This window comes from Macaca mulatta, chromosome 13, assembly GCF_049350105.2.
Source record: "Macaca mulatta isolate MMU2019108-1 chromosome 13, T2T-MMU8v2.0, whole genome shotgun sequence".
Classification (NCBI taxonomy): domain Eukaryota; kingdom Metazoa; phylum Chordata; class Mammalia; order Primates; family Cercopithecidae; genus Macaca; species Macaca mulatta.
This window is the reverse complement of record NC_133418.1, coordinates 13427603-13443422: the sequence shown is the minus strand read 5'-3', so window position 1 is coordinate 13443422 and position 15820 is coordinate 13427603. Positions and strand designations below refer to the sequence as shown.

General features: G+C 44.8%; 1 protein-coding gene across 4 annotated transcripts in view; it reads left to right on the top strand.

Moving 5' to 3' along the window:
- Nucleotides 1-42: 42 nt before the first annotated feature.
- TGFBRAP1 (transforming growth factor beta receptor associated protein 1) overlaps nt 43-15820 on the top strand; it is a 72362-nt gene continuing 56584 nt past the window's right edge. For 2 of the 4 annotated variants that reach the window (XM_077958954.1, XM_015113043.3), the window contains exons 1-3: nt 43-271; nt 2062-2372; nt 2463-8192. The gene's annotated coding sequence lies outside the window, so the exon portion shown is untranslated. Of the gene's footprint in view, nt 658-2061; nt 2373-2462; nt 8193-15820 lie in introns of all 4 variants that reach the window. The other 2 variants (XM_077958956.1, XM_077958955.1) reach the window with 2 other exon arrangements.

Here is a 15820-nt window from a genome sequence, read left to right as displayed (position 1 = left end):
CGAAGGAAGCGTTCCGGAAGTGACGTACCCGGGCGGAGACTCGAGTGTGTCGTCACTCTGAGTGCGCCGAATGCCGGGCTCTTTCTCTCGCAGCTGGTGCGAGTGTTGGGGCCTGGTCCAGCTTGCAAAAGCTCGCAGGGACCAGAGAAAAGAGAACGATGTCAGACGTAGAAACAAATGGCGTGTCAAATTTTGCAGGAAGGGAGAGAAGAGTGAAGCTCCGGGAGCCGGCGACGATTGGTCGCGCTTTCTGTGACGTCCAACGGCAGAGGTCAAAGGGATTCCTGGGGCAGCCTCAAGGGAAAGAATTCTGGCGCGGGGGGCCGGTATACAGTACTCTAAATATGGCAGTGGTTGTGTCTGAAATTATCGTGCTTTTCTTTGTTTAATCTGTTTCTTGTCTCTTCATCGCCCTTCTATATAACGTAAGACTAGAAGCTTTATTTAGTGAATTCCCTGTAACCCAGGCTCCTTGGACAAATAGGTATTCAAGTATTTGTTTTGAAGTAATGCTCTGAATTAACCTGCTCACATGTAAAAAATAATAACCGGCTGGGAAACGCCAGTAATAACCGCCAAACGTTTGTTAGACATTTACAGTGTGCCAGGGACTGCGTTTTACGTGTATTATCACATTCCTCAGAACAGCCTAATGAGGTGTGTATTACCAGAATGCCTATTTTTCAGATGAGGAAACTGATGCATAGAAAGGATAATTTACTCAAGAGTGAGGAAGTAGCAAGCATAAAATCCAACTACATTTTTTCTGCATGTATTAATAGCTACAGTGAAGTTTTTAAATTGCTGTAGGTATCAATTATAGTCTAATTCCCAGTAATTCACTTACTAAGAAATATTTTCTGCTTCTCTTTTATCATTCATGGGAGCGATACATATCCCTAAATATTTTGCACATTTAAAACTTAAACTTGTCGGGTGTGGTGGCTTATGCCTGTAATCCCAGCGTTTTGGGAGGCTCAGATGGGAGGATTGCTTGAGGCCAGGAGTTCTAGACCAGCCTGGGCCACATAGTAAGACCCTGTATCTACAAAAAAAAAAAAAAAAAAAAAAAAAAAAAATTAGCCAGGCATGGTGGTGTCTCTGCGATACTAGCTACTTGGGAGGTTGAGGTGGTAGGATCACAGGCGCCCAGCAATTCCAGCCTGCAGTTAGATAGGATCACCACACTGTACTTCAGCCTGGGCGACAGAATGGTACCATGTCTGAAAAAATAAAACTTACAGATATGTTTTGAATATTTATTGTATGCATCCTCTGTGATGTGTCATTTTATTGGAAATTATTGCATTGTCTACAAAAATATGAAGAACTCTGAGGATGCCAAAAGATAAACCTCAAAAGAGTACTAGAAGTGAGATCCTCAAAAAGAGAAAGCTGAGAAGTGTTTCCCAATTTTTCTTATTTATGTATGTAATACTTTATGTCTAAAAACTGAATTTCAGAGCTGGGAGGAAACTTAAAAGTTGCTCAGTCTAGTTCTTTCAGGTTGGTGCCAAGAAAGCTGATCAGACTTGCCCAAAATTGAACAGTCTTAAATCTGAGCTGAGGCAGGCATCTGTCTTAAATTGGAGTTAAATGTATTAGCGTCATGGTATTAACATCATCATATTCCACATCTCAAATCTTATTTGATTTTCATTACAATAGTGAAATGAGTGTGATTAGTATTATCCCCATTTCCTTCACCAGGAGGCACATTGTTTTAGTATCAAAAGCAGCTACCTTGGGAGAATCTGGGGCTAGAAACCTGACCTCATTTCAGGTTTTACTCTGTTGCACCAAAACCTTGGGTGAGTTACTCAGTTTCTCAGCTTCAGTCCCCTCATCAGGAAAATGCTGTCTTAGCACTTTCTGTGAAGGATGATCAAAGGAGTGGAGATTATTGTAGAGATTGTAAACACACTTGACACAGAGTAAGTGTTTAAGAACTGGCAGCTGGTTTTTACAAAGGTATTGGTCATAGAAGGCAGTTTAGAGGAAAGGGCAGGCTTTGGAGTGGCTCAGAGTTGTGTTATAACCTTGGCTTCTTTGCTTACCTAGGACATACACTCTAGCTGTAGCGTCCTCCCCTCTGAGATGGAAATTACAAGCCATCTCGCAATGTTGTGAGGATTGGAGCTCAAGGGTGTAAAATGCCTCCTCTGGGGGCTCTCCTTGGAGACGTCTTGTATCCTATTGATTGTCATCGAAGGAAAGAAGTGGCAGGATGATGGTGTGAGAAGGAAGAACCTTGAGTTTAATAGTCTGAAAAAGTGGTTACAGGTTCTTGCTGTGCTTTTTCTCTCTGCGGTTTTCTGAACCCATCGCCTAACCTGAAGCCTTAATTCATCTGCAAAAATGTTTTGTGGCAGGTAAGATGTCTTTTTTTTATTCCAGTACTTCCCAGTTTAAAACTAAGAGTACTTCCTTGCTTAAAACTAACTATATTAATACTGTTCTAGGTGCCTCTGAAGCAGAACTCTTGAGATGGAAGGGTTGTCATCTGAGGAAAAAAAATCGAGATTAAGAGAGGAGGGACTAGAATGAGATTCACTTACCCTCTCTCCTCCAAGGGAAGGAGAGAATGGTGATGCCTGCCCAATCCTTCCTGGGCGGAACCTTTGTAGCATGGAACATTGGAGAATTTGCAGTCTGCTGACTTTCTGATTTAGGAGGTTGATGGGGAGGCCTTATAATTTGCATTTCTAACAAGTTCTGAGGTGATGCTTCAAATATGTCCAGGCAGAAGGGCTGCCACACAGAGATTTCTGCCATACCACATGAGAATTGAAGCCACAGACATCTCCAGCCCTCAAGCCTGAAACCAAAAGACTGAAAACCAAACACTATGGTGGACAAAGAACATCTCAGAACTTCTGTGGGGACCAGTGACACAAGGACCTAAGGTCTATCTCTTCTCATCTTGGCACTTCGGGTAGTCTCCCCAGTCTTGACAAAGCCCTGGAGAAAGGGGCGGGCCTCCCATTGATAAGATTGTCACTGCAGATAAATGGAGGTTTCAAACTGAAAGAAAGGAGGAGGGCCTCCCGTTTGATAAGATTATTGTCACTGCAGGTAAATGGAGGCTTCAAATAGAAATAGGTTTCAGTTACAGAAAAAAAAAATTATCTTTGTTACACATTTGAGTTTACAGGCCTAAGGTTACTCCTGCTACATTGTCATCTGTAACCATAAGACACTCAACATTTTAAGGTAACTATAAGGATTTTTGCTTCACTCAAAGATCCTGAGGTTTTATTCACATTTTTATTTGGTGACTATAGTTGACAAGAACAAAGCTGTGGGGAATCAACAAACACTGCCATGCCTGGCATTGTCACCTCACTAGATTGTGCATTCCTCTGGGACAGGGTCCATACATTGCCTTCGAATCCCTCACTTAGTCATTAGCCTGCACAGTGCTTGTACTTAGTAGGTGCTCAATAAATGTTTGTGGAATGAATGCATGATGAACAAAATATATACTGAGGACTCTGGTGTTGATTCTTGTTGATAATGTAATAGTTAAGATATGTTATAAATATTTCATCAAAATATTGTGTCAAAAATACACTTGAGCAGGCTGGGCGCAGTGGGTCACGCTTGTAATCCCAGCCCTTTGGGAGGCTGAGGCGGGTGGATCACTTGAGGTTAGGAGTTTAAGAACAGACCGACCAACATGGTAAAACCCCATCTCCACTAAAAAAAACAAAAGTTAGCTGGGCATGGTTTTGAGTGCCTGTAATCCAGCTACTCGGGAGGCTAAGGCAGGAGAATCGCTTGAACCCAGCAGGTAGGGGTTGCAGTGAACTGAGATTGCACCACTGCACTCCAGTCTAGGGGACAGAGCACGACTCCTAAAAAACAAAATATATATATATATATGTGTATATATAAAGTATATATACACGAGCATAAAGGAGCTTCAATGTGAAGGTAACAGTTTAAGCAATATTTCACATTTTGGACCTATGTTGTTAGCTATTTAGAGCAGTTAAACTACTGGCTTGCTTTTAAATTCATTGAGTCATTTCAAGTTGTTACAACAAAGTACCATATACTGAGTAGTTTATAAACAACAGAATGCATTTCTCAATTCTGGAGGCTGGGAAGTCCAAGATCAAGGTGCTGGCAGATTGGGTGTAGTGAAGACCCATTCATAAATGGCACTTTCTCGCTGTGTCCTCACATGGTGGATGGGGCAACAGGCTCTCAGGCTTCTTTTATAAGGGCAATAATTCAGGAAGTTTCCACACTTGTGACAGAATTATCTCCTAAAGACCCCACTTCCAAATACCATCACCTTGAGCATTAGGTTTCAACATAGAAATTTTGGAGGTACACATTCAGATGACGACAGCACTCATCTCATGTTACCTTTCATCTTTGGCTTCTTAGTGCCTGCCACACAGCACAAGAACAGTAAGTGTACGCTGAATGAATACAGATGAATGAACCTTTCCCCATCCTCAGATACTTCCTAACTGAGCTCCACTATCAAACTTCTAGAGCACATTATTTTTTCCCTTATGATCTGGTTAGGTGGGTTTTTCTTCCACATATCACACTAATCCAGTGGTCCTCAAAATTGTGTGTCCGTTAGAATCCTCTGGAAGGGTTGTAAAAATAGTTTGCTGGGTCCTAACCCAAGTTTCTGATTTAGGAGGTTTGGGATGGGGACACCAGAATTTGCATTTCTAACAAGTTCAGAGGTGATGTTGATCCTGCTGGCTAGCAACTCTACCTTATAAACCACTGCACATTAAACTTTGAGGGTAGAGACTGTCTTCCTCATTTCAGTATCTGCTGAAGCCTCTGGCATAGTACCTGGCACACAGGAGCTGCTCAAGAAATAGTTGAGTGAATAATAGTTCAAAAAAGTTTATTTTAGTGAAGCTAGATTACAAGTACATGGATGTGTGTGTGTATATGATTAAATGAGCTATTACATGTAAAAGCTCTTAAAACATGGCAGGCACATAGGGCCGGGCGCGGTGGCTCACGCCTGTAATCCCAGCACTTTGGGAGGCCGAGGCGGGCGGATCATAAGGTCAGGAGATCGAGACCACGGTGAAACCCCGTCTCTACTAAAAATACAAAAAATTAGCTGGGCGCGGTTGTGGGCGCCTGTAGTCCCAGCTACTTGGGAGGCTGAGGCAGGAGAATGGCATGAACCCGGGAGGCGGAGCTTGCAGTGAGCCGAGATCGCGCCACTGCACTCCAGCCTGGGCTGGGCGACAGAGCGAGACTCCGTCTCAAAAAAAAAAAAAAAACAAAAAACAAAAAAACATGGCACATAGTAAGCTGTTGCTTTAAAAAAAATCGAAAATGTAACCTTTCTTTGCTTATCTTCTAAAATGACACCAACTATCCTACACGTGTGCTCTTAAAGAGCGAGACTCTGTCTCAAAAAAAATTTTTTAAAAAAGCTTATATATTAGAATAATGGAATCTTAGTATTAAAAGCCTCTTTTAAAGTTAATCTAGGCCGGATGTGGTTGCTCATGCCTGTAATCCCAGCACCTGGGGAAGCCGAGGTGGGTGGATCACTTGAGGTCAGGAGTTCAAGACCAGCCTGTTCAATATGGTAAAACCCTGTTTCTACTAAAAATACAAAAATTAGCCCTGCGTGATGGTGCATGCCTGTAGTTGCAGATACTTTGGAGGCTGAGGCAGGAGAATTGCTTGAACCTGGGAGGTAGAGGTTGCAGTGAGCTGAGAAGATTGTACCACTGCACTCCAGCCTGAGCAAAAAAAAAAAAAAAAAGTCATCTGGTTAGTCAATATTTCAATATTGAGCTTCAAGAATTTTTTAAAAATTGGTTGAGTGTTTTCTACATGCAGAAAGATACAGCAGAGAGCATAGACACAATCCTTGCCCTCCCAAGTGTATACCCAGTGAGAAAGTGAGGAGCACAAAGTATGTGTAAGTATAAGGATCCTAAGTTTTGAGAGTAGACAGCAACTATGAAAATATTCCGTTATATCGATGCAACTCAGTCTTCAATAATCGTTCTCATCAGAGCCCATCTTTTTCACATTTTGTAAAATAATGCTTGGTATGGGCCCAAGGAATATCTAATAAATATTAAAAGTGAAGTTAATAATTGTTTTGAAAGCCGTATGATTGATATTCTTAAATGTAACCAATAGAAACAAGGAATTTGGCCTATGCACATATTTGCACATTTATGGTACAGGCATTTACATGAAGGTGCCTGTCATTTGTGACACAGACTTTTCAAGTTTCAGAAGGAACTGATGTTTCTAGATGGAATAATATGGAGCTTGCCATTATAAGAATCCTGTGATAAATCCTTTCATAAAATAAATATGTCTGAATTATTTCTTGTTATACATTTTCACTCCTGGATCATCTAAAGTAGAACACAAAGATTGTTCATAAACTGTTCATTCAAAACTATATAAAAAGAATCACTGTTGCTAAATTCTGGATTCTTACTGTTGGTTTTTCTTACTAGCATGAGGTTTGGGACAAGTCACCTTTTAAAATTTTTTAAATTTATATTTTCCTAAGTGAATTAACACAGGAAGTCATTCACCTTTCTTTGCCTCAATCAACGCATTTGTAAAATGGTAAATTAGTAGCATCTACTTCATTGCTCAGTCACTAGCAGTTTCTGAAGTCACTGTCTGGCAGTCAGTAGATATCACCTCTGTAACCAGTCTTGTGCAGCTCTGTGTAATGTGATCTGGTAGAGGACTAAAATGCTAAAGCACAAGGGTGAATTCTAGGCCCACCTGAGCCAGTGATTAGTTGATGACAAGTCACATAGTCTCTTTGAGCCTGGGTAAAATGAGGAGACTGGATTTGCTCTTGTACCTTCCCAATCCCTGGCTCCACTAGCTGTTGGCCACCTTAGACTTGAAGGTCCATTCACTGCTGCCTGCCCTTGAAGCTCAATTGCTGGCCACAGCTTTACACTCCTGGGAAGCTAGTCCCCTACTTGGAGGCTGAGCCGGTGACACTGGCCCCACTGGGCATGGGGCATTTATGTTGCCATGAGTCACACTAAGGTAGGGATGGAGGACAAGTCACAGAAGATTGTTGGGTTTTTTTTGGCCACTTTCTTTTTCTTTTTTTTCCTTTTTTTATCCCTTTGAAACAGAAGACCATGGAGTACAATCTGGTATCTGCCTTCAGACTTGGGATAATACCTTTGTTTTACAATACTCAGAGTGGCTGTAAGAAAGCTGAGGCCACAGGTCACTAGCAGCTCCTAAAGTCTGAAAATCACTGGGAAAATTTGACTTTTTATGTGCTAATAATTGAGTACTGACAACTCTGGAGGAAGCTTTCCAGTTCTTTCATCATGAAATTGGACTTTGTATATTGAAGAGAGGTTCATGGATTCATAGTAACCTACAGTTCTTCACTGCGGCCTGAACCAAAGGAATAGCTGCAGTTGGGTTTTCCTAAAAAGCGTAAGATAGTCCCAGGCCTCCCTTCTCAAATAAGTTATCAAGCAGGTGGACTCTGCCAGTCAGGGGTCCCAGTCAGTCCCTGGGGCCCTGGGGCGCTGCGGGCCTCCTGCGAGGACTGCGCATCCCAACAGTGCCTTCGGCTCTTGGTGGGGCACCGGCGGTACGTCGGAACCTCCAGCCCGCCTGGTCAGGTGGCCGCGGGCCCAGGCATTTCCTAGGATTCATTCATTCGTTCATTCGTTCATTCAGCAGGTATTTCCCGAGCGCCCTCCTCCTGTGTAGGTGACAGAAACTGGGTGGCGAGCCAGCCAGGCAAAGCCCGGCTTCCCTGACGCTCCCCGCGGCGGCGGGGGCGGAGAAGAGACCTCAGCCCCACGGCTCGCACAGCTGGCGCGGACCGCGCTCTCGCCCGGGGCCGGCGGCCTCAGCGCCCCCCGAATGAACACCTTCCGCCCGCCGGCCGCCCCGCGAGGCGGGCCGTGTCGTGGCCCCGGTACACGGAGGGGGACGAAGAGGCCCGGAGCAGGGCGCTTCTCGGCCTGTGCTCGGAGCCAGGCGGCAGGGACCGCGGGCCGGCGGGCGGCGCGGGGACGGCTGCGCTCCCGCCCTCCGCCAGCGCCTGGCGGCCGCCCCACGTGACGGGAAGCGGCGGCTGCGGGGTCGGGCCAGCCCAGGAGCCGCGGGCCGGAGCGGGGCGGCGGGGCCCCAGGCCGCGGGGCGGCGCGGGACGGCGGGCGCCGGCGCCGGTGAGTGCGGAGGGCGGTGGGGCGTGGGGTGCGGGGCTCAGGGCGCGGGGCGCGTGGGGCAGGAGAGCGGGGAGCAGGAGGGTGGGGGGCAGGCGGCGGGGCGGGGTGGAGGGCGAGCCCGTGCGTGTGCGCTGGGGCAGGTGTAGTGGGGGCTGGAAGGCGGGGATGGGGGAGCAAGTGGCTATACACTTGGGGGCAGGTGTGCAGGTGTGCGACTTGGTAGGTGTCCCTTGTGGGGGCCAGCTAGCCCGCTGGGGTGAGCAAGTGAGTGTTCATGTGTGTGTGGTATGAGGTGTGCACGGGTGTGGGGTCAGCAAGTGTGTATGTTGTGTGTGAGGAGTGCGTGTGTGTTTAGGGCAAGGGAAGACCTGAGAGACCTCGTCCGTGATTTGGGTTTTCCAGGAAGAAGGGCCGGGAAGGACTTGCACCTCCATCCCAGGTATGGAAGGGTTTTGGCGCTGTGATTGAGGTTTCTCGGAGCTCTTTGGATTTGAGAGCTCAAATTCGGGTCACACTCTGGCCTGAATTGTCCTGAACTGGAGAGTAGGCAGGGCTGTGTTGGGGAGCAGGGAAAAGGGCTGTGCTGGACTTCCTGGCCCCTGTTTTTAGCACCAGGTCAAGGGCTGGAAGCTGTCATCCCCGTGAAATTATTTTCTTTCCATTGCCTTCTGGAGGTGCAGGTGCAAGTTAGTCCGCCTGCCTCCCTGTGGTAAGTGCTGATATCCTTAAACACGGAAGCTGTCCAGTTGTCTGCACCTGCCGTGGCTTCTACCCAAGGACTGTTGAGTGACCCTCAGGAAGCCTCCTACCTGGCTGCTAAAAGTCGGGGCTCACAGATCACACAGCAGGTCTTACTGCACGTGGGCTGCATGGGCAGCTGTGGTCAAAACATGTCTGAGCAGAGTTTAATCACTGATGAAGTGCTCGTGGGCAAGCACCTTGTCTATCAGGAAGAAAGGCAGCTGCGTGTGTGATTGTGGTGGCAAGTTAAAGCACTGAGAAGGTGTGCAGGGAAGATCCTACTGCATTGTGTATGTTGGCTTGCTTGGAGTCAGGATGAACGAGTGTAGAGGGGCTGTGTGGTGGCTGCTGCTCTCTCATGGTGGACATGCTTCTCTCTGTTGGTCAGCCGGAAGCTGGCAGACAACTGAGAGCTCGCAGCTCCATGGTCAGTCGGAAGGAACATTTGGTCAGCTGCTTCCTTTTCTTTTTCCTTCCATTTCTGCCAGCCAAGCAGCCTCAACAGTCATTGCAGCTGCTTTTGTGATGTGTAGCAAAAGGCCGCCTGGGGTACTAGAAAGTCTACTGGCTGGAATCTGCTGGAACCTGTCCATAACTAGCCTGCCCAAAGTCATCTATGAAATGGGAGCGGTGCTCTGTGGTGGTAATGAATGTGGAGTGTGGGTTCAAATCCTGCCTCTGCCATTTCCTGTGACCCTTGGGCAATTTGCTGGACATTCTGAGTCTCAAGTTCCTCCATCAAAATAGGGATAATATTAGAAAAGGCACATAGATTCTAATAAGAAATTGTGCCTGGAAAGGATCTGGCACAGGGTCTGGCACTTAGTAGGTGCCCAATAAATTATTGTTGACAAATACAAATGAAGGTATAGAGCCAGGTCTCCCTCAGCTCTGAAAATATGTAGTTTTATGTTTTGAGCAATTGTTAACCTAACAAATGGTTTACTCTGGAGTTAGACTTGTGGGTTCTCAATTCCAATTTGCTGTGTACATCAAGGTTTGCATTATACAATTGAATTGGTGAGAGGTGAGATGCCACTCTTAGCCTTCATTCACTCTGTCTTTTCTTCTCCACTCATGATTGTGCATGGCAGTCATCTTGTCGTAGCATTGGAGGCAGAGCTTTTTCACCACTGCAGGAATCCCAGGACCAATCTAACCTCAGCCTAAACCCTCCAGAGACGGGGATTTGTAAAGGGCCCATTCTTCATTTAGGCAGCTCCGGTTGAGGAGTTTTAAAAGCACAGAGCTCACTATTTTAAAAATGCTATATTTTCTTTTTGTTGTTGTCTTATGGGTGGTTTTTTTGCTGTTGTTTTTGGGACAGGGTCTTGCTCTGTCACCCAGGCTGGAGTGCAGTGGTGTGACCATGGCTCACTGGTCTTGCTCTCCCAGACTCAAGAGATCCTCCCACCCCAGCCTCTCAAGTAGCTGGGATCACAGGCTCGCACTACCACACCCAGATAATTTGTAAATTTTTTTGTAGAGATAGAGGTCTCCCTATGTTGCCCAGGCTGTTCTCAAACTCCTGGCCTCAAGCAATCCTCCTGTCTCGGTCTCCCAAAGTGCTGGGATTACAGACCTGAGCCACTATGACCAGCCAAAATACTTGCTGTATTTTCTGGGTCTGCAGCTAACATCTCTGTTAGGAAAAAAAAAATGAAGTTATTTGGCTTATTCCTTCATGCTAATATTACAAATTTGTGATCTTTTAAGAATGAAGAAATTTTACTTAATGGGTTAAGTGTCTTCATCTTGGTCTGAATCCAGCCCTCATTAGAAATACATTAAAGTAGTCATTTGTGGCAGCCAGGTGTTTGGATACTGCCCAGTAATTTGGCTCAGACTTTACAACTCATCTCTGTAGCAAACCTGACTCGTTTTTCTTTATTTAAAAAAGTACATACCTACTAAATGAATGTAGAATAACAACTTAATTTGGTGCCACCCCAAATGACTTTAAGCGCCTCATGAAAAGTGAATTATAAAATCTTGTAGATGATTTGAAATCAATATCTTTTCTTGACAGTCAAGTAGCTGCTGTTGAGAAAGTTAAAGATTTAAGAAAAAAATCCTGTATTTAAAGATGACAACTGACTAGATATTATGGACTACCAAGTCCTGTAGATACTTAATAATTCCTTTTTTTTTTTTTTTTTTTTGAGACAGAGTCTCATCCTGTCACCCATGCTAGAGTGCAGTTGCGTGTTCTCGGCTCACTGCAACCTCCACCTTCCAGGCTTGAGTGATCCTTCCACCTTAGCCTCCCAAGTAGTTGGGGCTACAGATGCATGCCACCATGCCCGGCTAATTTTTGTATTCTTCTATAGAGACAGAGTTTCAGCATGTTGCCCAGGCTGGTTTTGAACTCCTAAGCTCAAACAATCCGTCTTCCTCGGCCTACCGAAGTGCTGGGATTATAGGCGTGAGCCACTGCTCCTGTCCGGTACTCGATAATTCTTTGTGGCTGTTTGAAGGTTCAGAATTGAGGAAGGTATTATGAAGTAAATGCCATATTTCTCTTCTGCTCTTTTTCTACCTCCCACTTCTCTTCCTAAACCCTTTTAATTCTAACTGCTGATGGTACTCTTATAGGATGTATATTTTACATAATATGTACATACACACACATATACCCTTATGCATATGTATGTATACACATACCATATATATAGTGTGTATATATGTGTGTGTATATAAATATATCTTTGTATGTATTTAAATAATTTTGATTAGTATTGACCAGTAAAAAGGATACCAACTATGAATAGTTACATATATTAAATATACGCCATGATAATATTAAGATGACAAGTTAGATATTAAAGCTTAGCTGTCTTTTTCTTTAATCGTCTTTTTTTAGATACTCTTGCAGATTATCAGAACAGGTCCACTGCACTATAACTAGTCTTGCTGTCCCTGTTGCATGAGTGCAGAAGGTAACATAAAGTGGTTGTCGAGTAGTGTCTTCATTTTCAAAGGGGGGAAAAGTTGACTTTTGTACAAGCCAGTACATTTATTGTTGATGCCTGACAGATTTCAAGATTGAGTCATTCAACAGATGGCTGTGGGACTTAGGGAAGAACGTGAGACCAGCATGGGGTTCAGCTCAGGAAAGGCAATTGCTGTCACATAAACGTGTATCCTGTTTTGGTAGATTACTATGTTAGTAGAGAAGTGTGTCAACGTACTATTCTGTGTCTGAATTTCAGCAAGCAGATAAAGCCACAGGAGTCCTCTTCTGGATCCATGGTGGGGGAGCAATAGCAAAGACTCCTGAGGAGGAGCTGCGGCAGCGTGCCAGTCTAAGTTCCAGAGTGGCCTCCTGCTGAGAGTTATCGCTTCGTTCAGAACTGAATTCTAGGAGAGGATCTGAAATCATACTTGTTCCCCTCAATCAGTAAGAATATGGCCTTGGAGTCATGAACGAAAACTAGGGTCAAAGCCCTGTTTCATCACCTTGTAGCTAGGTAACCTTGAGCAAGCCATCTAAGATCTCTATCTCCATAACAATGTCCACCTCTCAGTGTCAAGATAAGAATGAAAGGATAATGCTATATCAGGTGTGCAATATCCCACCAAAGCCAGTTTTTGGGCTCTCGTGAGGGGGCATCAGGGCGTCAGCCAGGGCTGCAGCATATGGGTGCCACCCATCATCCAGGCTTGGGGCAGTATTGGCCTTGGGAGCCAGTGTGGCGTCTGATTAAGGATGTGTGCTTTGGAGCTGACTACCTGGGTTGGAATCCCAGCCCTGTACTTACCAGCGTGGCTCTTCCACCTTTCAAGACGTCCAGTCCCTCCCTTTTCATCCAGAAGTAGCTGAAGAACAGTATAGGGGAAGCACACAGCCCAGTCCAGGTTCCTGTTTTATAGAGGAGAACACAGGCCCAGACAGAGCCTCTTAGTGAGTGGCCTAAGATCATCAGGAAGTGACCAAACAATAAGCAGAGCTCAGGCTTCCCAGATTAATGTCGGGAATGTCTGCTATGCAGCATGCCCACACTTACCACAGTTCACTGCTGGGGTGGTCCAGTTTTGCTCTGGGGCCTTGATCCTTACTGAGAGGCTGTGCTCCTTCCCGGCCTGAGTGTCCACCCTCAGAGCCCCGCATCGGACTGCTTCTCCCAAAGCTCATGGTATATCCAGTTCTGAACACAGCAGGAGTCAGCTCACATTCACCCCAACCCAACCAATCTCAGCCCCTCTGTCGGGGGAAATACTCCACATGAGCAAAACTCCCAAACTCTCCTCTTTGAAATGCATTTTCAGAAAGAAAGAAAAAAAAAAAACCTTTTAATTTATGGATATTATTCCTCTTGTAATTTTAAGCTAGGACACTAGGCTGGTGAAGAATCACCTCCAAAAGTGGCTCAATAAAAAAGGCTTCAGTAGCCCAGAGTATGCTAGGGGGGTCCTGGGCTGGACTGATGGACAAATGTGAAACATGGGTTCATGTTTGTCCTTTTTAGTCACTGACACTCACAGTCTTATGACTATTTCCTTTCCTGCTAGAAAAGGAGATTCCCAGGCCTCTTTTCTCTTTCTTGATCACTCTAAGGTGAGATAATTATCCAGTTATCTCCCCAATTACATTTTCATTTTAACTTTTGAAGTAATTTTGGGCTTACCTAAGAGTTGCAAAGTAGTACAGAATTCACGAATACCCTTTACCCAGCTTCCTCTTTTGTTAACATCTTGGATGGCTGTAGTATAATGATCAAAATGAATCAAGTAGTGCCAGTAAACACTATAAAGTGCACACGCGATTTGAATTTCACCTGTTTTTCCGCTTAATGTCTTTTTTTCTCTTCCAGGATCCTTTTTCTGATCCAGTTTCCCCACTTTGCATTTAATTGTCACTTATTCTTGGCTTCTAATCTGTGACAGTACCTCAGCCTTTCCTCTTTTTTCATGACCTTAACACTCTTGAAAGGGTGTCAGAGATTTTGTAGACCGTCCCTCTGTTTGGATTTATCTAAACCCCTCCAGTTCCCATGGGGGATTTGAGATGCTCTCTGACAATCACCTTCACAATCTTTAGAAACAACACGTTTAAGAAAACCACATAAGTATCTCAAGACTTTAAGTCAACCCATAAAGCTACCAAAATGCATTTTTCAGATGGGACTTCAGTGATTGTCAGAGAGCCTATCAAACCCCACCATGGGAATTGGAGGTGTTTCGTGGTTTGTTTTTTAGTAGGGACTCTTGTTGACATCTCATTTCATTCATTTAGCACAAACACTGCATCTGAAGGTAGCTTGCAGCGGGAGAATATTGCTGGCAAGGTTTGCCTTTCCTCACCCAATATAGAATTTTGAGGCTGTGATTTGGCTCTTCATTGAGTCAGGAACGCAGCACGGGAAGTAAAGGTTTTCAAGCTTTCTCTCCCTGCTGCCTGCAAAAAAGGTGTCCAGTCATACTTGCCTGTCCTGCTCAATACCCACGATGTGGTGGCCAGGAGAGGAAGCATGGGCGTGGGGTTGGTGCCTGTGCCAAAGGGGAACAGGAAGGTCTGAGTGTGCACCGAGTCCCAAGGGGTCGCAGAGATAGAGGCTGAGCAGCAGGCCCCTTGGCAGCTGCCCACGCTGTTTTTGTTTTAGGAAGCTGACAAAGCCAGAGGTGGGTGTCAGCACATCCCCCCGCCCCCTTGACTGAAGTCACCACCTGACTTTTCCAGGCTCTCCTTCCCCATCCAGGCATCACAAGAGCCACCATCACTGGGACCACAAGAAAACTAGTCTCCAATGCATGCTTCTGAGTCTTTCTCTCTTAAGCTTCTCAGGACCGGCCTCAACAAACATGGGGAATAAGGCAAGGTGTCCCACTGTGTTGCACACCACCCCTTTTCTTCACCTTCCCCCTCACCACCATAGTTTGCTTTTGGCCAAGTCCTTGGTGATTTAGCTTTCTCTCCTAATCATATGGCACCAGCACCCTAACTAGTTGACTGGGAGCTGTGAACGAGTGTGTGTGTGCCAAGTGTGTACGAAGTGTGCCAAATTCTGTCTGCCCCTCATCCGTCTCAAAAGCTGTTAGGATCTATGGCAACTTTTGTCAATTCACTTATAGCTTTGCTTTCTAGAGCTAATATGTGATATACAGTCATGCGTCAGTGAACGACTAGGATATGTTCTGAGAAATCTCCCACTGGGCAATTTTGTCATCGTGTGAACATCGTAGAGTGAACTTACACAAACCTGGATAGTACAGTATATTATACACCTAAGCTATATGGGTATGGCCTGTTGTTCCTAGGCTACAAACCTTTACAGCATGCTACTGTACTGGATCTCTAGGCACAAGAGAATCTTGTAACACGAAAGTATGTGTGTATCTGAACACATCTAAACATAGAAAAGGGATAGTAGAAATACTATATAAAAGACTAAAAAAAGGGTCCACTTGTATGGGGCACTTACCACGAATGGAGCTTGCAGGACTGGAAGTTTCTCTGGATGAGTCAGTGAGCAAATGGCAAGTGAAAGTGAAGGCCTATAACGTTACTGTACAGTACTATAGGCTTTGTAAATATTGTACACTTAGGCTACACTAAATTTATTCTAAAAATACTTCTCTTCAGTCATAAATTAACCTTAGCTTACTGTAACTTTTTTACTTTATAAACTTTTTTTAAAGTTTTTGACTCTTTGTAATAACATGTAGCTGAAAACATGTTGTATAGCTGTACAAAAATATTTTCTTTATATCCTTATTCTATAAGTTTTTTTTTTTTTTTTTTTTTTTTTTTACTTTAAACTTTTTGGTTAAAAATGAAGACACACACACACACATTAGCCTTGGCCTGCCCAGGGTCAGGATCATCCATATCCCTGTCACCCACCTCCACATCTTGTCCCACTGGAAGGTCGTCAGGAGCAGTAACA